Consider the following 23,598-nt stretch of genomic DNA (forward strand, 5'->3'; position numbering starts at 1 on the left):
AGTGGGTCCCCCCTCTTTCGGTTTTATTTGCACCTTAGACATGTAGGGTCCTTGGTAGGGGGGGTGCTTGGACATCACTGCAAGCAAGCAGCAGATGTCCTCCTGGCACCCTACCCGCCAATTTTAACCGCACCTTAGACATTTAGGGCCCCTTGGTGTGGAGGGTGAGGGGACATCACTGTGAGTAATCAGGAGATGTCCCCTTAGTGCCCTACTCGCCAATTTTAACTGCACCCCCCTTAGTACACACACCCCTCCCCCTTCAATATATACATTCAAACGTAAACACACACACATGCACACAAACACCCTCTCAAACACCCATACACGCACACACATTTTACAAGGAAGGTGGGACCTGGGTCCATCTGTCCCCTACCCCTTCCCTGGTGGGGGGGGCGGGCCCCTTGGCGATGGCGGCCGTGTCCCTTGGGTGCCGGCTCCCTGGGCCCGGCGGTGCTCTCTCCGCACGGTGGGGGGGTTCATATTACACCTGAGCCGGGGGTGTTCGTGTCCCTGGGGGGTGGGTCCTGGTCCTTGCCCCTGGGCGCTGGGCCCCGCCAAACTTCCAACATGGCCGAGCCTGGTCGGGCCATATTTATAACATCCCTTGTGGGCCGCCCTTTTTTCCCCGGGGTTCCCCCCTCCTGGGCGGGGGCGGCGGGCCCCTGCCTTGCTCCTACCTGGACCAACCGTGGGCCGGGTGGGTGGCTGCCTGGAGTGCGGAGCGGGTCTCCCTTGGGGGGTCCTGGCTCGTACCTGGGGTCGGGGCGGGGGGATGCCCGGAACTCCTGGGTGGTGGTGGGGTGCTCGTCTGGGGCTGTGGGCGTCCCTCTCCGGTGGGGCCCTGTGTTGGGCTCTTCCGGCGCGGCGGGGGGCTGCTTTCCTGGCTGGGCTGGGGCGGCGCTCTCTTTCCCTCTGCGCCTCCCTGCTCTCTGGCTCTGGGGGCCTCGCGGCGGTCCTGCTGGCCCAGGCCTGGGTGGCGGTCTTGGTCGCCCGGGGGGCGGTTGTTCCCTGCCTGTTCCCGTGTGGCGTTGGGGGAATTCCGGCTGCCGCTGCTGCTGCGGCGGGGGTTTGGGTGTGGGGATGGCTGGGCGCTCCTCCTCCTTCTTTTCACATTCCACCATCCATTTTAGAAGAACATAAACACTCACCTGAGCACAGGTGTTAGCTCACCTTTGCACTAATAGTTTGCATGATTGAATGAATGAAAGATTTCACACTAGTTGGTTTAAAGGCATAGGTATGCGTTCGTGAACACTATCTGTTTTGTGTGCATGTTGACATGTGGACATTTTTGCGGCTAGCAGGTGTGTTGATAATATTTGAGTGTGTGTGAACAGGCCCCGCCCTTTTTGTACTACATTTGAACCGTACCGTAACGATAAACAACCAGTAAACCTGTCTGCTCTATGCTGCTTCATGGTCTTACCCCCCTTCCCCTCCTATTATCACCCTCCTACCCCCCCCCCCTCTCTCTAACGTCCCTCTCTCTTCTTCCCCTCTTTCCTTTTCCGTCCGGTCCAACACCAAAGATTTTCAAACATGATTGAAATTAATAAAGTTTGGCCTCAATTACAAAAGGGGTTTATTCAGACATACCTTTGGTTTGTCTGAAGATGAATAACCCCTCTTGTTAAAATAAAATATGTCCAACACAAGAGGCCCTCAGCTCTCATCTGTTTGCCTAGCTGTTGGACAGGACAAGTTAAAAAAAAAAAAAAAAAAAAAAAAAAAAAAAAAAAGTCATGGAACTTGTATCTTTTCCAGTTTCCGTAAGCCTGGAGTTTTTAAAACAAGGCCTGCATCGTCGAAATGCCTCACATTTGCCCGACCATGCTAATAGAAGTGACCACTAGAGGTGGGTGGCTCAATCCAATTATCCACAGAACTGTTACTAAAGTTAGCATTAGTAGTGATCAACAGCCGCCCAGAAGGTTGAAGTATTATGCGACGTCCACACCGGGCATTCATAGTGTAAAAAACCTACAGGAAACGTTTGACCTGTGGAATCAAAAACAAAGGCTATTAACATTGACTTTCTCAGGTGTTCAAATACTTCTTGGCAGCAGTAGCATACAGATCAAATATTGAGGAAAAAAAGAAACCATACAATGTGAATGCAGACGTTTTATTTTAATTTTTTGGATGATGTTTCTCACAGGCAAGATGAAAATGTCCGAGCTCTCAAACGCCTCATTGTTTGTATATTTCTTATATAAAAGTTACTGCATATTGTGCCCAAACAGGATAAATGTTTCGACAGTTCCTAAATATAAAAACTCGTTTTGAACGCCAAAATTCTGGAAGAACGTTGACCCTTTTTTACATCTCCCCCCTCCCCCACCAAATTGATTGTGTGCGATAGTTTACAGTGGAAACAGCATGACTTTAGTGTCAGCGCTTGAGAACTTGTTTTTTATGTGCCGTCATGTAATTGTCAGGCGCTCAGGAGAAGTGGCTTTGCTAATGTCTCCTTTGTGCGTGCTGACACACATTTGTGCGCCCGGCGCTGATTAGGCAAGTCCAATATAACCGCAGTGTAAAAATGTTTTTCTTCACAGGCCGTCTGGCAGAAATGGTAGCTCATCCAATCGCTGGTGTATTTGTCACAAGTAATTAATTTTTTCAGGCCATAAAGGCAAAAAAAAAAAGAGAGAGAGGAAAAAAACGCCCACCGGGATGATGGAAAAGGTTGGTTCATTAACCCTCCTCACTCAAGCTTTCCTTCGGCACTTTACAATGTAATAGTCGCTGGGCTCTCATACAGCCTGCAGCAGTAATATGTGCAAAAAATTAAACTGTTTCATTCCAAGATGGCCATTTTCTCTATTAGAATTAAAAGAAAAAAGAAAAGGGTTTCTTGCTTTATGCGTTAAAACAAAACATAATTAAATGCTTTCCCAGCACTTTTATGCTCAACTTTTACACCTTTTTTTCCCGTTTTTGTTGTCTTTGTCTGCAGTGTTTGGACAGGATTAGCTTCTCACGACATGTTTCTTTCAAAAATTGGTCAGAACTGGAAAAAGATTCAAAGATCTGAGTGTGTGACAGACAGGATGTGGAGTGGAAGGCAGGATGTTGCTGTTTCTGACCTTTTTTCATGCCTATAATCTGGTGAAGAACTCCAATTCTGCTCCCCTAAATAAGCTCAAATGTCCAGTGGAGACTTCAGCAGCTGAATCATGCGTGTTGATGGGGAATGGAGCAACATCTGCTTTCATGTGTGTTTGAGTGTTTTAGTTTCTACATCTGCCTTCACTTTCTGCCTTAACTCCATCAACTGCATATGGACTGAGTGACCCCTGCAGGTACCAAACCTGCAATAAGTGTTCGGAGGCCTTCGACTAAAGATGACGTCACTCTATTTGATTGGCTGTACGTTAACTAAAAAAAAAAAAAAAAACTAATATTCATTTTTAGACACGTCTTAATTTATGACTACTTTTCACTGTGTGGGTTTTCAATGTTTCTTTAGTTAAAAAAATAAAAGTACAGGTAGTAAATTTACAAATTTCCTGTTCAAACACACAAATGAAGCTGCAGCTGACGCATGCGCTTTACTATTTCAGTCTTTCTACCGTCAAAAAGGATGTTTTATTTTTAATTACTTTAAAAAAAAATGTGCGTAAGAAATACACTAGGTGGGGCCTGCAGTACACCTTCCCCAAGGCAGAGGGCGCTGGTGATCCCAGAGAATGTGACACTGCGGCTAAAGAACAATAGAAAGAGTGGTAGCAAATGAAGAGCAGGCCTCCAGTTCTTCTTTAATGTTGTTTAGCATCATCAATTAAATGGAGGATTTTGTGTCTAAATTCAGAAAATTAGTTTAGACAAGTCCCTGAAAGTGATCTGAATGGAGACAGAGAGATTTAAAACTGAAGAAAGAAAAGCAAAACTTCTACAAACAAGTTATCCATGCGTTCCTTCAGAAGGAGTGGCACACGGATTTCATTTATGAGTAAAAGTAAGTCAATCATAATAATTTTTTTTCCGGGGTTGCAGTTTGTAAACAGCAGAAAAAAGTAAAATTAGAATTCAAACAACACACTTTAACTATAACTGTAGGATTCACATGTTTGTAAAGCTGACTGATGACATCAGTGGGAATCACTACAGACTATGATGTTTGCAGACGATACTGTGATATTTGTAGCAGGGAACTATGGAAGGAATTGTGTAGCATAATTAAAAATAAAAGTCAAAACCAGAAATGCTTTTTCATTTTCAAAATGAGGCTGCATTTTTTGACTCAAAAGTAAAATCAAAAATCAATACTTCAAAATGCTTTTTCATTTTCTACTTAAAAATTGCTTATTCTGTGTCATAATTAAAACAAAAATGCAAAGAGGGGATTGCATTTTCATTTTCACATCCACCCTGCGAGTAGTGTTGCATAGTTCAATTCAACTTAGCATTTTCTAGAGGGGAGGCGGTACGATGACGTCAGTGCTATCTCTGTGTGTCTGGCTGCTAGCAGACACATGCTAGGAGCAGTGTAGCTTTGTGTTGGACGGCATAAGAGAGTACTTTGTGATGGTTGTGCATTTCTGTGGTTATTTTCAAGGTTTTTTTACTGGCTGTAGTTGGAAAATCAGATTTGTTTACTGTTTTGTTTATTCAGTTTATTTAGAGGCATTCATTTTGGCTACAGGATTTTTATATATGCAATGCAAAGCTCGTTTTTGCATCATAAAATGGTAAATGAGGGGTTGAGAGCTTCAGACATAAGACGTAGGCCCGGGTGTAAAGAACGGTCCGCCACTGTTGCGTGCACAGTGGTATGCATATTTTCGAAAATCTTTTGTACAAATTTTATAGTGGGAGAACTTTCACAATTTGTGTGTCTCTCTCTCTCTCTCTCTCTCTCTCTCTCTCTCTCTCTCTCTCTCTCTCTCTCTCTCTCTAATTTCCGTTTAACTCAAAGACCCATTCCTATGAAAACCATGTTTCCACTGATTTTAAATGTGCTCTTGTTCACAACTGTTCCCTGGTGCCAAAATAGATCTAAAGTGGGGATTTCCCTCACTGGCTTAATGTTTTTTTCCTTTCAACCAACTAATTTGCATCTCTTCTGCTTTGATCACACGTTTCTGCGAAATCGCTACAGTTTCTGTAGAACTTCCTGAAACGGCTGCCATCATCTTCTGCTTTTATTGTGCTCTCGTGTTTTTAGCCCATAGTATCCTTGGGCGAAACCCCGATCCCAACATTGCTCCAAGTTGTTGACGGTGTTTGGCGGTGAAGCTGCCGTCAAAGTGTTAATGTGTTTGGGTGACTGTGACTGTAAAGCGCTTAGGGCTTTCTAAGACGGCACTAAAGAGCTACATAAGTGTTTACCATACCAAATGTTTTGTCAAACCTTTAAAAAAAACAAGATAAAAAAGTGAGAAAACACTCGTTTACGCCTCAGGTCATAAAGGATTAAATGAGAAGTGCAAACATTTATCTGGAGTTTGACAAAGTTTTGGTTTAGAAGTAATTAGGAGATGGTTAGAGGAGACAAGAGGCCCTGAGGAGAAAATACTACTTTACTTGTGGAGAGCGGTGCAGGTGGAGGAGGGCACAAGTGCAGGAGAGACTGGGAAAAGGTCCTTTATTTGAGGGTAAACAACAACTCTGCAGTCGGGATTTCTGACAATAAACTGGTTGATGAACACCAGAAACAAAGATAAGGATGTGTCGAGGAAGCAGATATTCAATAAGGACAAGGTTTGGAATAGTTGAAAGCAGGGATTAAGAAGGTAACGAAAACCTGGTGTTAAAAAAAGGCCTCGTTGCAAAACAAAAAGTTGGAAATTTAAGAGAAATATTGAACAAAAATTTATAATCTCTAATCAAAAGAGCTAAAGATTTCCTGAAATCTTAAGATTAACCCTTGTGCTATCTTAGATGACCCCACCCTTACTTTGACGTGTTCTCCCTACCATGACAAAGGTGGATAAAGGTGGAAAGATTTCATGTAATCCATGGACACCAGTGAAGATCACGAATCATTGAAGAAAAAAGGTTCAGAGCACTGTCTAGTGGGTCTAGATGACCCCACTCCCAATGTTAACGTGCCTAGGATAGCACAAGGGTTAAATTCAATATTCTTTGTAAAGCATCTTTCAAGAAATAAATGTATGTTTCAGTACCTCAAACGACCACTAGAGGTTGGTTTCACAATAGAGAAATTGTCTTTTTTTTGTTTTTTTATAATAAATGGTGATGGGGCTTGCAGGTGTAACAGTTCATTTTGGTGATCTGCTAAAGTTACATGTTTAAAAAAAAAAGGCAAAGACACAACTTGACCGAAGGACAATGTTGCAGCAATAAACAGAAAGTCATGGCATGAAGGAAACCAGATGACTAACCATGGGTCTCGGGATGACGCTCTCATGTATTAGCCACACAAATCTTAAACATTAAACAGGAAATCTGTAAACGTCAATCAGAAAAACTAAGATCAAACCAAAAAAAATGTCAAAGATTTCATGAAGGTAGACGGTGAATCTGCCAATCCCAAATTCAAGCCAACAAGAAAGTACTAAATGTTGTAGTTCCTCAAATGACCACTAGAGGTTGGTTTCACAAGGGAGCAATTTCCCAACTTTACACAAAATATAAACTTATTTACAAACTAGTTACAAAAACGTTTGTTTCTTTTTTGTGTGTGAATCACTAGCCTCTGGCTTGTTTACAAATGGGATGCACAGTATTCCCTGCAGTTGCTCTGCTGTTTTTGTCTTTTTCTGTTACTTCTGGGTCAAGTACTGGGGACAGGGCAGCATGTGCGCAGCACAGAATCTAAGTGAATGTGTGCATACAGGATTCATTTTTGTATCCCAGCAGCGCTGCGTGCACGTTTGACTGTCTCTGAAAATCTTGATTATGTGTGGTGAAACAGAATTTTGAGTTTGTAGCAGGACTAGAATAGGTTTTATACAAATGCTTCAAAATAAGCTTAAAATTATTTTTTTTATTAATTGATTCTGTCACTAGGCAAATAGTGTTTTTGTTTTAAACTTTTTTCATCACTATACCAACAAAGGTAAAGTGATGAAGGCTTTTTAAACTGCTGCCTTTTAAAATCCTAAATAATACTTAGTTCAACTTCATTTAAAATAAAGTAAATAAGTAAAATTTATTTATATTTCCCCAGAAAAGATTTATGAAGTGCTTTGTTGGTTCAATATACCTAGAAGACAGGATGATACAAGAAGCAAAACACAGTTTAGATTAAACCTTGTGCTATCTTAGGCACTTTACCATTGGGAGTTGGGTCATCTAGACCAGGGGTCGGGAACCTTTTTGGCCAAGAGAGCCATAAACGCCACATATTTTGAAATGTAATTTCGAAAGAGCCATACAATAATGTAGTGTCCCTTTCCCACACTGAGGCACGGAGACTTAACCTCTTTTAAGGTTCTTTATTCGGGTTACTGCAGACCGCGACAAACGCCGAACAATTAATTCAGCAACTCCTGAATCTCTCCCGCCGAGACGAGAGCGCGTCTCCCAACTTTATATTCCCCTGCTCCCGCTGCAGCCCTCCCATTTCCCTTATTCGGCCCATAGCTGAACCCCATTGGTCCAAACTACCTAACAACAGGCTGAGCGACAGAACTGAGAGCCAATCAGCTCTCTGCTTGATGCGGTCAATGAACTCCAGAACTTTTAACGCGGCCCAACAGCCATCCAACTCAGTCCGCGACAATATGTTTAAAACTAAAATACAAGTGAATGTGTGCATTTGATGTAATTTCAACCTTTTTAAAGTACAATAAGTCTGTGTATTCTTTTTAATAACATTGTTATGCTGTTTCTAATAAATGATGAGTATTTCTCGTGGTAGTTTTGCTGATGGTCTAGTCTGGTTTACGTGGTGAGTTTCTGCTTCATGCAGGCGTTGAGACTTTAAACGTGATCTTAGGTTGGTATGAATGTTTTGTAGATGTGAGACAGACTGCTCACATGCGGACCTGGAGCCAGACACACTCTCACACGCTGCAGTGAGTGACAGGCAGTGGGTTTTACCTATTTACAATCCCTGCGCGATTCACCTGCTGCCTGTCCCCACAACACCTCAGCCCCCCCCTCTGCTTTCTCCCTCACACATCCCGTCCCCGCAACTGCGCGCTCTTTCTCAGAGACGGGAGCGCGCAGTTTTAGGCACGGCAATTCACAGGTTTCCGGGTGGTACAAACTCTGTGAATTAATAGACAATTTTAAACTTATACTAGTGCTGGCGCAGATTTGTCTCTCTAAGCACCGCTACTACTGCGCGCCTCTGCCATCGCATCGCGCACGAGAAGGACTGGTCTAATGAAGAAAAAAAATTTGAATTAAAGATTTGTCTGCGAGCCACATGTGACCATCAAAAGAGCCATATATGGCTCGCGAGCCTTAGGTTCCCGACCCCTGATCTAGACCCACTAGACAGTGCGCTGAACCTTTTTTCTTCAATGATTTGTGATCTTCACTGGTGTCCATGGATTACATGAAATCTTTCCACCTTTATCCACCTTTGTCATGGTAGGGAGAACACGTCAATGTAAGGGTGGGGTCATCTAAGATAGCACAAGGGTTGCACGTAAGGATAGAGACGGAGCATTGCAAAGTTTGGGAGCCATGGCTTGGAATACTCAATCCCCTTTAAGCCTTAGTCACATTGAGCTGTATGGCTGTGGTTCAGTGGTTCGTCCGGGCCTGTAGAAAGTTGGAGAGAGAGGTTGTGTTTTGCAGTTGAGGCTCGTACGACAACCTCAAGGGACATTGACAAGGCCCTGGGGACTGTCTTTACAACAATCCGCTGTGCCTTAAAACACATGTGTCAAACTCAAGGCCCGGGGGCCAAATCTGGCCCGCATGTCATTTTATGTGGCCCGCGAAGGCATAAAAGTTTTTAATTTCTTAAAATATTTTTTTTTTGTAGTTGATTGCATATTATTTATGTGTAGCTGCTGTTGTAATTATTTAATGTTTGCAGGTCTTATTTGTGAATGCAGACAAATTGATCAGACCATCAGTTGGATGCAAGGCTGTGTGCAGCCTTTTATTGTAAAATGTTACACGTGTAATACATGTTCTTTCTAGCTCAGTTTTATGTTATTTTATTCACTTGGACAGCTTGATCCTTCATTAATGGAGTTTTGTGGGTTTTAATAAGTGGACTAAATTTAAAAGGATTTATGCTAAAGTAACAAGCAAACATATGTTTTCTATGCAACTGTTATTGTCACTTTAAAAAGTTCTAATAAATAAATAATGAGTTATTAAGGAGTAGTTACATTTATTTTTCATTACATTTAGTTACATGTATAAGTTATGTCTGACCCTTTGAGGGCAGCCCCTATTCTGATGTGGCCCTCGGTGAAAATGAGTTTGACACCCCTGCCTTAAAAGCTTAAGGGCGTGTCACACAGCCACTACTTGGTCATACTTGAATATATGTAGAAAAAGTGAGAAGTTCTGGTTTTTACTTGAAATTTTCACAAATGTATCACGAATGCACAACGTTAAAACTACTGAAGAAGTACGAATAAACCACGCTAAGAACACCTAACCATTGTGCTATCCTAGGCACTTTAACATTTGGAGTTGGGTCATCTAGACCAGTGTTTTTCAACCTTTTTTGAGCCACGGCACACTTTAACCCTGACAAAAATCCCGCGGCACACCAGCAACCAAAAAAAAAAAAAGCAGAAATTCATGGTCTGTATTGATCGACAGCCCCCCCCCCCCCCCCCCCCCCCCCCCGCGCGCAATCTCACATGGATTTTTGTGATAATTGTGGCAGAAAAAGCAGGAAGTTGCGGCTGTTTTTTTCTAAGAGATGAACCACCAGCTAAAGACGAGCTTTAGCTGGTATTTTTGTTAGAACTGAGCGACTTTATCAGCAGAATTAAGAACAAGGAAGTGAAGACTTTAACCACTTCTGATTGGTCAGACTGATGACATGTGATTAAGTCTTCAAGAATGATTGGCGGAGACAGTAAAAGGGGCGGGACTTTTCTTTACACAGTTATAGCTGCAGCTAAATCGCGGTACCGTGATTTTTATCAAAATGTCTTTAATAGAATAAAATAAACACAAAGAAAAAGTAATTTTAAGATCTTTTATATTCCTAACTCCTCAGTGTTTTATCAGGGCCTGTTTGGATGAACAAAGAGCTGAAATCCTGGAGATGGAAAAATGTTTTTAGATCAGTTAATGAGGGCAATTTCTCCACGGCGCACTTGACCATCTCCCACGGCACACTAGTGTGCCGCGGCACACTGGTTGAAAAACACTGATCTAGACCCACTAGACAGTGCTCTGAACCTTTTTTCTTCAATGATTTGTGATCTTCACTGGTGTCCATGGATTACATGAAATCCTCTCCACCTTTGTCCTGGTAGGGAGAACATGTCAATGTAAGGGTGGGTCATCTGAGATAGCACAAGGGTTAAATTAACGTAGAACAGGAACGGTGTGTGACTATTGTTTTGCTTATATGCAATTCATTAGTGATTTGTGCGTCAATCATGTCATTTTAATGTGAAATTTGCGCCGTTTATGTCTGTTAGTCTGTTAGACATGGTCATGGAGAGCCACAAATTTGTTTATGGGTCTCTAAAAAATTGTGCACAATTGTGTAAGATTTAGAAGCCAGCTGCCTGAATGCTGGAATGACAAGCAAAAGATCTCCGCGGCGGGCCGGAGCTCGTAGCACATAGCTCATAGCGAGCTATGTCGGGAGAATCGCTGCGGTATGGGGAAGCAGCATGCTTGGGCATCTTAAATATTATGATACTTTTCTTATTTTCATCGAGACAATAACCAATCATTTTTGTTTTTATTTTTCCCCTTTTGATTGAATGTGGGTCACAGAGACACGGAAGTAGCCGCGCAATTTTGGCGGCAGGACGGAGACCGTACCGGGATGTGACTGAACGCAGACATGGAGACATGATTACCGATGCTTTTGTGCTTTTTAAAATAAATAAATGTTATCTATAAACATCTAAGGTGTTTTCCATGCAATGTAATGAGACACACACAGACAGAAATGTGAAAGTATCTGCTGTAAATCCAAGTATCGCTAACATCCCTGTTTATGAATGACTAATCATTTGAAAAATTATTTCGTTCGCACAAATTATTTATTTCGTGCGCAAAAATTAGTTATTTCGAGGGAACGAAATATTATTCGGAGGGTACGGAATATTATCTTGTGGGAACGAGATTTTTTATTTTATCCATGTCAGGACAGGCTCCATACATAATCACTTTGGGGCGGCTGTGGTGCAGCGGCAGGGCGGTCAACCCATGATCATAACATTGCAGGTTTGATTCCCGCCTTGCACGCCCATGTGTCGAAGTGTCCTTGGGCAAGACACCGAACCCCACCTTGCCTCTGGTGGTAGGCGGGCGCCTGTGTTTGGCAGTGGAGCCACCACCAGTGTGTAAATGTGTGTGTGAATGTGTGTGTGACTGGATGAATAGGTCTGTGACTGTAAACGCTTTGTCCTTGTAGGTAGAAAAGTGCTTTATAAGTATACGCCATTTACCCAAATGTGGGATGTCTTCTGACCAAATGAAGTATACTGTTCAGCGCCGTATAGCTTATCCTCATCTGTGATGTTACTCTTCAGTCTCTGTTGTCCATTCATAAACTTGAAATTTTCCCTACTTTGTTTGTGTGCAATAAAGATGGCTTAAGATTTGAATGACCTGACTGAGTGGCATTGATGAGTCAAACATGACATCAGAGAATTTGAAAGCTGGGCTGGATAGACGGGTCAAGGGAACCAATGTGGTGTCTGACCAGAGAGATCCTCTCCTCAGGAGCAATGATAAATGTCTCTTTCTTATCTCTCTGGCCTAAACGTAGGATAGTGGCACTTAACCACTGGTTGATGCATGTAAAATAATTAAAGAGAAAACATTTTTAAAAACATGGAATAATTAAATGAGCTGCACAGTTGGATGTCGTCAGCATAGAAGGGGATAGAATTGACAGATTAGCTGTTCTAGAGGGAATTGGTTTTATTTGCAAAAAATGTTTTAAACAGAGAGACCATTAAAATAAACAAGCCTTTTGTGGTAGTTTTGTGGAAGTTAGGACAATAATTTCAAATTTCAAGCAGCCAGTTTTTATCAGGTTAGAATTTCTGTACATAGCTTTTTATCCAAAAACTGCAGCAATGTAGTATAATTTGTTTAACTTTTGTTCTGTTTTTATTATTATTTTGTTTTAGGAGAACATGTTTATATATCTAATATTTGCAATTTAATGTGAGCATCTCATTTGTGCAACATTATTTTATGAATGTATCTGCCTTTAAGAGTTTATTAGCAAACTAACTAGTTTGTTAGCTCACAGAGAATTCAAAAAACAAGAGGATTATTTATTTTTCTTCTGTGAATATGTGTGTTTCATTTGACCTGTAATAAAATGGAAGGACTACACATTTCATACAAAACAATTCCAAGTATAACTAAGGCTGACATTTTAGTAGTTCTCCATATTTAAACAGATGATTCAAAAATTCATGGAAATCTGTTTTCACTTCCACTTACATGACAATTTGTTCCTTTTTTTTCAAAAGTTTAGCCATAGGACTAGGGGAAGAACTCGGATTCAGCCTATGACTACTTTGAATAACGTACAAATATTGGGAAGCAATTTTGCATTTAGTTATGATCACAGGACAGTAAAAATCTAGAAATTTGAAGGTGAAAATGAAGCTTATGGCATCAAACATTCAATGTTTGCCATAGTTTTAAATATTTAATCCTTATTTTTTGTGCAATTTAAGATCCAGCATGTCATTGGCAGTGTGTTCCAATGCAGATCATTACGATCTTTTGAAATTCTTTTGTATTTTATTTACAAAAAGGCTCCCATTTTGTTGTGATAGTTTCTAGATCATTACTAATTTGTTTTACCTAAATGTCTGTGCAAAAGCTGATGGGAGAAGATAGAGAAAGACACACTTAGACACAATTTTTCCTGGAGGGGCTGAAGAAACGAACCTATAGTCACTTCTGCTCAAAGCAGCATGTGGCAGAGACAGTTAATAAATAAACTTGAACATGGCAAAACCCACGGAGAAACTAAAGCTGACAAAGCCGATGAGCTGACAATGACAAAGGAAAAAACAAGACACTTAAATACACTGAGGACATCAGAAATGAAAACAGCTGTGTATGACCAACATGAACCTGGAGTGACTGACCGAGGTCATCGCAAAACATGACCAACAACATCACTATAAACTCCAAACTACACCGCACAATCCTCACAGTTCCCCGTCCACAAAAGGCCAGATTCCAGATGCCCCGTCAGGAGAAGACATGGAGGAGCAACAGAACAAAAACAGAAAAGATTTCAGGTTCCTGCAGCAGTGACGGGTTATGTGGTGAACCCTTCCTAAGCAACAGGCATGAAGAGGAACAGTCCCAACGACTCTCCCCAGGGACAGGAAACATAAAGGGGAGCAACCCTGGTGAACCTTCTCTAAACCAAGAAATAGGACCATGACGGATGAACGGCAAACATTCTTGAGACAGGGAACATGAAGTGTAGCGTCGGTGACCCTTCTGAGGAACATTAGGAGGATCTGCACCTAGTCAACTTCTGGGGTGACATGAAGACGAGCGGCCCAACGAGCCTCGACAGGAATGTGAAGAGGAGCGGCCCAACGACCTTCCACAGGAACGTGAAGACGAGCGGTCCCGCGACCCTCCACAGGAACGTAAAGGAAAGCGGCCAGGCCACCCTTCAGAGAAATGTGCAGACAAGCGGCCCCGCCACCCTCCACTGGAACAGGAGACCCTTGTGCTATCTTAGATGATCCTACCCTTACATTGACGTGTTCTCCCTACCATGACAAAGGTGGATAAAGGTGGATAGATTTCATGTAATCCATGGACACCAGTGAGGATCACAAATCATTGAAGAAAAAAGGTTCAGGGCACTGTCTAGTGCAGAGGTGGGCACTGAGGGCTGCATTCCTGCATGTTTTCCAGCATACCCTGCTCTGGCATGTTCTGATTGGCTGGACACACCTGTACCAGGTAATCAGCCATGAGTAGGGCAAGGATGTCTGGAAATCATGCAGACACACCGGCCCTCGAGGCCTGGAATTGCCCACCCCTGGTCTAGTGGGTCTACATGACCCAACTCCCAATGTTAAAGTGCCTAGGATAGCACAAGGGTTACGTAGTATTGTTCTGGCAATCCCCGTCCAGACCAGAAATATAGATATGGCATGGCATGACTCGGATATGACTGCAGGAAAATCCATCTGGCATGGTACAGACAGCAGTGGCGAAAAACCCACCACTGCAGCAGAAATTTCCCTGCTGGGTCCACGGTTGTCAGGTCAAAATCAGGAACTGGTGCTGAGGGAACCAAAATCCAGAAGACCAGACTTGGTGACAGAAACCCATGGAGAAGAAAAAAAAGAGACAAACTTGACAATGACCAACTGAAAACAAGACGTGTATAGGCTGAAGGAAATTCATGGAAATGAAAACCGCTGTGGATGATTATTAATAAGAACCTGGAGTGACAGACAGAGGGACATATTCCTTAACCCTTGTGCTATCATAGGCACTTTAACATTGGGAGTTGGTAGGGAGAACACGTCAAAGTAAGGGTGGGGTCATCTAAGATAGCACAAGGGTTAAAGTGGCCTTTTTTTCTGGATGTTCTTTAACATTTCATTCATTTTATTCTTGAAAATATTGCTTAAAAAATCAGATATTAGTTGACATTTCACATTATATTGGACTTTTGTATAAACCGGGCTAAAATGGTCTAACACATTTCTGCTAGCTTAACCCATGCAACCACTGACTTTTGAAGAAGGGGTGTTTTCTTCACAAACCCCTTTCCAAACCTCCCCTATTTCACATTATTTTATTTTTTCCCCCACAGATCTTATGATTTAATATCCTATTTGCAGCCTTTATAGCCTCTGATGTTTCCTGTGGGTTTGTGCTCAGAGCGCTGCCAAGTTTTGACCTCGGGGTGAGCCTGCGAGTATGAGCACTCCTCAGAAGATTGGCAGCTTTCTTGAATGTTTTTTCACTTGTAAATAATCGTGCTCCCTCATTCACTCTAAAGTGTGGACAAAAGCTTCTTCAAGTCTTGTCATCAAGACAGATGGGATGCATTTTCTTGGCAAAACACGGCCGATGTTTTTGGTCTTTGAAAGTGTGTAAAAGACACTACATGTGTACCACTAAATGGGTAAGACTCTGAAGGAGACAAGTCAAAAGGTTGTCTGGTAATTTGATTCAAAAAGGATACAAATAGCTGTATTCATTTATAAAGCATGGTAAAGCCATATCCTACACACTTGTGGTGCCGTAAATATATTTAAGTAACACAACACTAAAAGATGTCCGGGCAGACAAACCTAGTTTCAAACAGAATTCCCCAAAAAACAAATAAAGCTTCGAAAAATGTTCAAAAATGAAACAAAATAACTAAATATATATTCAAGCTCCCATAATGCACCTCACCTACTGGCCGATACAAAATTCAAAAATAAAAAGTTCAGTAGTTGCTAATGCTAACATGGTCTCCCTCACGACATCTTCCAATAAAGAAAAGAATAAAATCTATTCACTGTAATGTCTTGAGAAAATGGCTAATTTATGCTAAGCTATCATTGCTAACACATGTGCCTGTCCATTCGTTTTTAATAACTTTATTGTTTTGCCAACAAACAGAAGCACAGTGTGCCACACTTACTTTGACTTTAGCTCTGGAGAAAATAAATCAAGTTACGAGTTCTTTCTTGAGTTCTTATCCGGTCACAGAGCGAGTATGTCACACTCAGAGTAAATCAGAGCTGTTGTAAATACCTATTTTCTGTTGTTTATTTTCTGTAACAGTGGTCCCTCATTTATTGTGAGAGTTGCGCTCCAACAGTAACCCGTGATAGACCAGAAAAGTAGCCAACCTTTTTTTGTTCTTTTTTTTCAATTATTATAGCTGTTCTAAGGCTGTCAAATCCCCCACTACCAACTTTGTACACAACACAATGCGATGCAAAACACAAGCAAAAAAAGGCATGCAAAACTTAACCCAAAAAAAATCTGCGATATAGCAAGACCTCGAAAGATGAATCGCAATATAGTGAGACACCGCTGTTTTCATGCGACTGGTGTCAAAGCACCAACATCAGGTAAGAAAATGTTAAAAAAATAAGCATAGTGTCTTAAACGTAATAAGGAAAACAACCCAATTCTTGATCTAGTCTTAGTTTCATGCAGGTGTGACGCTTCAACCACCTTCTCTTTTTCTACAGTCTTCTCATCCACCTTGCTGTTTTTGCTCATCTTTCTTCAGGGACCTCTGTTGTTGCCTCACCTTTTGCTTTTTGCCGTCTGTTCTGCTCCTCCTGCTGGCTCGAATACCCCCAACAGTACTGACTGGCTGACAGTTTAAGTCAGTTATTCCCTTCACAGCTGCACCGTCAAAACAATTAAATCATGGTAAGAGGCAGAAACTGTAGCTACCGTAAACCCTCCAATAGCTGTCCTGGCTTTAAATATTAAAAAAATTATAATTCTGATGATCCAGTGCTTATAAGAATCCAGCTGATTTTGGAGAGTGATTATTTATTCTTCTTTCAGATGCAATGGCGATGGGAAAACGTTTTTCACTTAGCAGTGAAATACGATTTGGTATCATTTTTTTATGACGGTAGGGCTCATGGACTCGTGTGCTATCCTAGGCACTTTGGGACATTGGGAGTTGGGTCATCTAGACCCACTAGACAGTGCGCTGAACCTTTTTTCTTCAATGATTTGTGATCTTCACTGGTGTCCATGGATTGCATGAAATCCTCTACACCTTTATCCACCTTTGTCATGGTAGGGATAAAACGTCAATGTAAGTTTAGGGTCATCCGGACCCCATGGATAACACAAGGGTTACAGCCCCTTTGACTCTGGTCAAAGGAGAGGATTTTCTCATGCCATAGATCCCCTTTTCATGTTTTCCTGTCCCCTTCTCTGTGTGGTTACGATTGACGTTAAGACAAAATAATTTCGCTTAGGATCTTTTTGCTCCTCGATATAATCTGATGATGAATCATTTTTTGCCAAAATTGAACGTTCCCCTTCAGAAGAAGGGTAGCCAAGGACTAGCATATGGAAAAAGCCGGTCAATCATTGGAGATTGGCATTTACTTCACACCAGCTTTGATGGAGACCGGCAACTATTGGAGGCTGTGGTCAATTATTCACAACATTCCAATGTGTAACCCTTGTGCTATCTTAGGCACTTTAACGTTGGGAGTTGGGTCATCTAGACCCACTAGACAGTGCGCTGAACCCTTTTTCTTCAATGATTTGTGATCTTCACTGGTGTCCATGGATTACATGAAATCTTTCCATCTTTATCCACCTTTGTCATGGTAGGGAGAACACGTCAGAGTAAGGGTGGGGTCATCTAAGATGGCACAAGGGTTAAGGAAAAACATCAAGAGGAGATGGGCCACTTCTAATATACAAAGAAATTCAAATTTAGAAACGGTTTTGCGATAACGGTTGTTCAATGCATGTACAAAGACGTACAGGCATCCTATAACCTTCCATAAGTGGATGGATCAGAATGGAGAGAGTCCTTATTCACAACAATTCGAATAAAGAAATACTCAGAAATGCAATTTTAAGCTTAATTCTCTTTATACGTGTTCTCCGTCTTTTAAAAAAAATGCCATAAGAACATGTTAAAAGCCCCAAAAAATCCCATTTTCGTCGGAGTGGGTATTGGCATTATAACTGAAGTGCATGTTTTCTTTTCTAAAAATCTTTTTTTTTTTGTTGCATTATTTTAAATTGAACCAATCTAGATATCTTTGTCCACTCGCAATGAAGTCCAGAAGTGCCAACAATCCCTTCCCCTGCATGTGACTACGGCTAAGCAGTAGCCTACTCACAAACTATCAAGTGAAAGATGACAGCATTGTCAAGCTTTGTTTTTTCCTGAGCACATAAAGCAGACGAGACACTTTCCAGGCTTCAAAGACAAAGTGTTGCCCGGTTCCTGTGGGAGATGAGACAGCATCATTATTCATCGTTGGAGACTGTTGTGTAACTCAAGGCCATCCTGCCTGAGCAGATATATCGTTGGTCAGGGACTGCAAAAAGGTACACAAGCAAGGGATGATGGGGTTTCCGGCTCTCTGGTTTGCAGTAGCAGACACTTATTTTTGTCCCTTTTTTTAATACTTAAATCATATAACAAGGTGGTAACCAGGCCCCTGACTGTCCTATGAGCCTCCAGTCAGCTGCCTGGTGGGATAACAGCCTGGGGAGTGTGTCATATTGGAGGAAATAACCTGGGCGAATCGATGGGCTGTTTTTTGAAACGCCAATCAGAGACTGAGCAGGGAGCAATTTGGATCACCCCGAGTTGTCTGCACTGTGAGGTGTGAATCCAAGGTCAAACCTTTTAGAAATCCATTGTCACCCGGAGCGTTGCAGTTCAGAAGATGTCAGGAAAGAAAGCCTGCCTAATGGAAGATGAAAGCATTGAGCTGACCTTTTGTTTTACACTTTTTCTGCTGGTTTACTAAGCTGTCACGGTTTACATCGCAGCGTCTGGGCCATTATTGCCGACACAGAAACAGCGGTTCTGGATTGTAACCCTTTAAAATTGGAGCGTCAACATGATTTTGCTTAAGTCGGGGCCATTTTTGACTTTCACTCGCACAGTGTGGTGCATTCCGGCATGCCACCATGACAAACAATGCCTCTTTTGTCATTTTTTTGGGGAGGAAAGTACATAAAGTACTGAGCCCATATTCAGGTCTAGATCATTATTAGGAGGCCACAACAGCTGCGGGCGCCCTGTAGCCAGTTTATCCACCTTTTATTGATGTTTCTCTCATGCGGTGAGCTGAATCTGAGAACGTCTTGTCTTCAGATACAATATGAAAAGGTACAAGTCAATTTCCTGTATTTCTAGCCAGAGCTCCAAGCTGCAAAGGCACATAGAGATCAGCGTGCAGCATCTGTGTGGGTGTTGTGAGGAGCCAATATGAGTTGAGGAGAATCACAAAAGCTGTTTGTTTTTTTTGTTCTTATAAAAATCCAGTTGGGTTTTGTTTTTGCCCCTAATCTGATAAAACATTTTTAGGTGGAGATGCATTTAAATGTTCTTATTTAAAGTAAAATACTGTAAGTCATTTGTGGGGTAAAAAAGTTATACCAAACATTTTTCGAAGGGAATAGAAAGTGTCTGATAAACATCCAGTACTGCAAAGCTAGTTTTCTTTTCTTTTTTTCTTTCTTTTTTTATTGTGAATTGGGTTTTTCTTAGTTTGCATGTTTTGGCCCATTCTGTGGCTCTTTCAAAAGCTCTTTTGGAGTTGTTTGTCTGCCCTTGATAGTCTCGCTACAGTTTTCCAAGCTACACTTGTGCACGCACCCCCACACAATTGAGCTACAAGCAGAGAGCTAATTGTGAAGAGAAAGCGCTAGCTAATCAATATAGCTAAACAAGAAATCACTCAAATTTCTAATTGGCTGTGGAACACATAAACACAGAGCTCTAAAATGACTGCTGTGTTTTAGATTAAAATAATCCAAAAAGCATATTTCATAATAATCTAGGGCAATGACGTTCAGCCAGGGGAGGCAGCAAGTTACGGCTTAAAAAATAAATTAAAAATATAAAGTGAATATATATTTTTTTAAATTAAAAATAAAAATCAAATGTTAATTTTTAAAAATGTCTATTCTATGATTACTTTTTTTCTGTGTGGTTTTTCTCTGGTTATAAAAACAAAAAATAAATAGAAATTAGCAAATTTACGAAATTCCTGTTCAAATACATGTGCCTCCACACACAGAGTGGAACTTCACACGTGCGCTTTACTGTTTCGGTCTTTTTTACGCGTCATAAAAGACGTTTTCTTTTTAACTACATTTTTATTAGATTTCCCGCCAACTATCTGATTACATTGGTGCTGATTTGTGACCCATTTAGTCATTTTGAAAGACACTAGCTGAGGCCTGCAGTACGCCTTCCCCCAGGCAGAGGGCGCTGGTGATCACAGAGAATGTGACACTGCAGCTAAAGAACAACAGAAATAGTGGTAGCAACTGAAGAGCAGCCATCTAATTTTTCTTCTATATTGTTCAGCATCATTTTCTAAATGGAGGATTTTGTGTCTAAACTCAGAAATTAGTTTAGACGCGTCTCTGAAAGTGATCTCCATGGAAACAGAGAGACTTTAAAACTATAGAAAGAAAAGGCAAACGCCTACAGACAGTTTATTTGTGTTTTTTCAGAGGGAGCGGCACACAGATGTAATTTATTAGTAAAAGTAAGTCAAAAATATGGATAATTCTGGTGAATTTAATTTTAATTTTTGATGCTACAATTTGTACGCTGAAGAAGAAAGTTTAAATGAAAATGTAAACAACACACCTTAACTGTTGCCAATCAAATGGTGAATAAGTCATTCTGTAGGTTTCATATGTTTCTAAATCTGACTGATGACATCAGTGCCTCACCAGCCTTGAACCTCACTGCACTTCACTGTTGTAGAGCATAGGGATCTTCTTTAACCCTTGTGCTATCTTAGATGACCCCACCCTTACATTGACGTGTTCTCCCTACCATGACAAAGGTGGATAAAGGTGGAAAGATTTCATGTAATCCATGGACACCAGTGAAGATCACAAATCATTGAAGAAAAAAGGTCTATTGGGTCTAGATGACCCAACTCCCAATGTTAACCCTTGTGCTATCCTAGGCACTTTAACATTGGGAGTTGGGTTTTCTTTAAAGTAGGCGTTATTCAACATGTTTTCAGACCATAATGCACACAATAAAAAATATTTTATTTGCTAGAATATCAACCGTGTTTCTTATGTATGATTCTGGTTGTGCTTAGTGACCAATTTTCTGTGGTTCACAGCACTCAAAAGTCAGTCCAGATGTATTAGGATGACTTTGGTAGACTATGAATCCGCACCGATTGATGGATTGCTGGAGCATTATGGGTACTGTAGTCAGGAGCCTGGAAGAGTAAAAAAAACAGAACAAAGTAAAAAAAACTAGGAGTGTTGTTTTGTGTTAAAACTGAACAAAGTTGAGGGTCATTGTCAATAAAGTTAGGCCAAACTCTAACTTTTAAAGATAAAAAAGAGAGAAACATCAAAAAACCAAACAGTTTTTCGAGAAAAACTTCCTGTTAACTCCTTTGACCAATCGGATGTCTCCTGGTTGGCCTAGGCATTCTGGGTAGTGTAGTCATATATCACATTCTCACTCATGTGACTTACAATCAAGACCTTATGGTCTGAAAAATACAATATCCTAACATTAATAATATTATTTTGTGAATGAATGAATTAATACATTATTCATAAATGAATATTATTCTATTTCCACACATAATGTAATAGTATATTTTTGTCCAACATGTTTTTGTAGCCATAATCTTAATGTATTAAAATAAAATTGAATAAACTAAATAAATCTAATTAAATTAGTGACAGAGTTAATAGCTGAACTAATTTGATTAGTTAATTCTAAATTAATCATTTTGTTGCTTTTTTTAGTAGAACATACTTTTTAGACATTAAAATCTGGATGGGAGAGAACTTTTTGCAGCTCAACCAAGACAAAACTAAAGTCTTGGTAATCGGTTCTGAAGCTGAGAGAGATGAGATCCAATTTTATCTGTCAACCAAATTTATGACCATATATGATAGAGTAAGGAACCTCGGTGTGATTCTAGATGCAGATCTTCGCTCTGACCAACATGTGAACCAAGTAACTAGAACTGCATTTTACCATCTGAGGAATATCGCCAGAGTGAGATCCTTTCTCTCTAGAGCCAGTGCTGAAATCTTAATTCATGCTTTTATTACATCAAGATTAGATTACTGTAATGCCCTCCTTTCTGGGGTAAAGAAAACCACTCTTAATCCCCTTCAGCTAGTCGAGAACTCTGCCGCTCGCCCTTTAACGAAAACCAGGAAGAGGGAGCACATTCCACCAATCTTAAAATCTCTGCACTGGCTCCCTGTCAGCTTCAGGATTGATTTCAAGATTCTTTTAATAGTTTACTAGAGTGTTCATGGTATTGGCCCTTCTTTTATACCAGATTTGCTTTTAACTTACGAACCACCTAGAGCCCTTAGATCCTAAGGTACAGGCCTGCTGAAGGTCCCTCGGCTCGGGGCAAAAAAATCACGGCGAGGCCTCATTTAGAAATTACGGGCCTCGTCTGTGGAACAGCCGGCCTGAGGACGTAAGGGCCTCACCCACTGTCCAGGTTTTTAAAAAGAAACTAAAGAGCCATCTATTTAATTCAGCTTTTAATTAGATCTCCTATGGGGATCTAAAATGTTTACTGTTATATTTTATGATATTTTACTATATTTTTATTTGTTTAATGTGTGTTTTTTATTATTATTATTTATTTATTTATTTATTTATTCTTTGTAACACATCTTAACGTATTCTTATTTATATTTCCGTTGTTTTAGACTTTTTATGCATTAACTTATTTTAATTTTTACATTTTAGCTGTTTTTATATTTTAACTTTTCTATTTATCACGTTTACATTTTAGACGGTTTACGAGTGTTTTCTCACCCTTTGTTGGGGAGTTTGTGTCTATGCTGACACCCAGGCCAACAGGAGGACAGAGCAGACAGAACCCTCTTGGTTCTCGCTTCTTAAGGTTTTTTGTTTTTCTCTTCTTAGTCATTTCTCTTTTACTTGTGCTTGTTTTTGTGTATTTTATTATGAGGGGGCTTATTGCATTGGTGTTTTTGCATTTCTTGTTTGTTTTTATGTACAGCACCTTGAGCTGTTGTCTTAGGTGCTATAGAAATAAAATGAATTTGAATAAAATCTTAAGAGCATATGTCACATTTAAGTGTATTAAATCTCAAAACAACTGAGCAACATTAAATCGAAACACAATCATTCTGAATTTACTGCTAGATGATGACTCGGACCCTAATGCTGTTTGAGTGGGGACCCGCATTAAAGACATGGCAACACTAATTCTGCCGAGAAGCTATGCGCCTACATGTTTCCTTCTAGATCAGCTAAAGTCTCTAGAGAAGAAGGAGGACACTCTCATCATACAAAATTACAAAATCGCTGTCCACAAGCAATAAACGGTCTGCAGTGTTAGAAACAAAAGCTAATGGAACATTTCTGACCAGAAGCCGTATTTTTATCTAAATACAGTTCATCTCTGAACTGCTCTTGTATATTTGATGGCATTAACTGCGACATATGAACACGCAAAGGTTAAACGCTTAGTCTAATGAAGAGCAAATTCTTATCTGTGCTTCACCTCTAAAAAGCATAAAGATGCCTATTAACAGCTCATTTGGCGGTTGTACTAATTGACATTAATAAATGGCCATTTGTGTCTGAGTTGGAGGAGTACTTGCACTGGGAACATGGCCTACAATTAACACTCTGCCTTCTTTTTTTTTTGGACTGGACCATAAACAGTGAGCAAAGCAAACTACTCACCAAATTAAAACAATAAGTCACTTTGAATGCTTTACAGTATGATTAATAACATTTGTAGTTTGCTCTGTGCAACGCCGGACTCAAAATAG

At 40.7% G+C, this 23,598-nt stretch overlaps 1 protein-coding gene across 1 annotated transcript in view; it reads left to right on the plus strand.

The window, feature by feature from the left end:
* Positions 1 to 3,858: 3,858 nt before the first annotated feature.
* Positions 3,859 to 23,598, plus strand: part of LOC101164844 (phospholipid-transporting ATPase ABCA1) — a 238,054-nt gene continuing 218,314 nt past the window's right edge. Inside the window, exon 1 of the mRNA XM_078936178.1 lies at positions 3,859 to 3,967. The gene's annotated coding sequence lies outside the window, so the exon portion shown is untranslated. The remainder of the gene's footprint in view (positions 3,968 to 23,598) is intronic.

This window comes from Oryzias latipes, chromosome 18, assembly GCF_053564925.1.
Source record: "Oryzias latipes strain Hd-rR chromosome 18, Olatipes_Hd-rR_3.1".
In the NCBI taxonomy this organism is placed as follows: Eukaryota; Metazoa; Chordata; class Actinopteri; order Beloniformes; family Adrianichthyidae; genus Oryzias; species Oryzias latipes.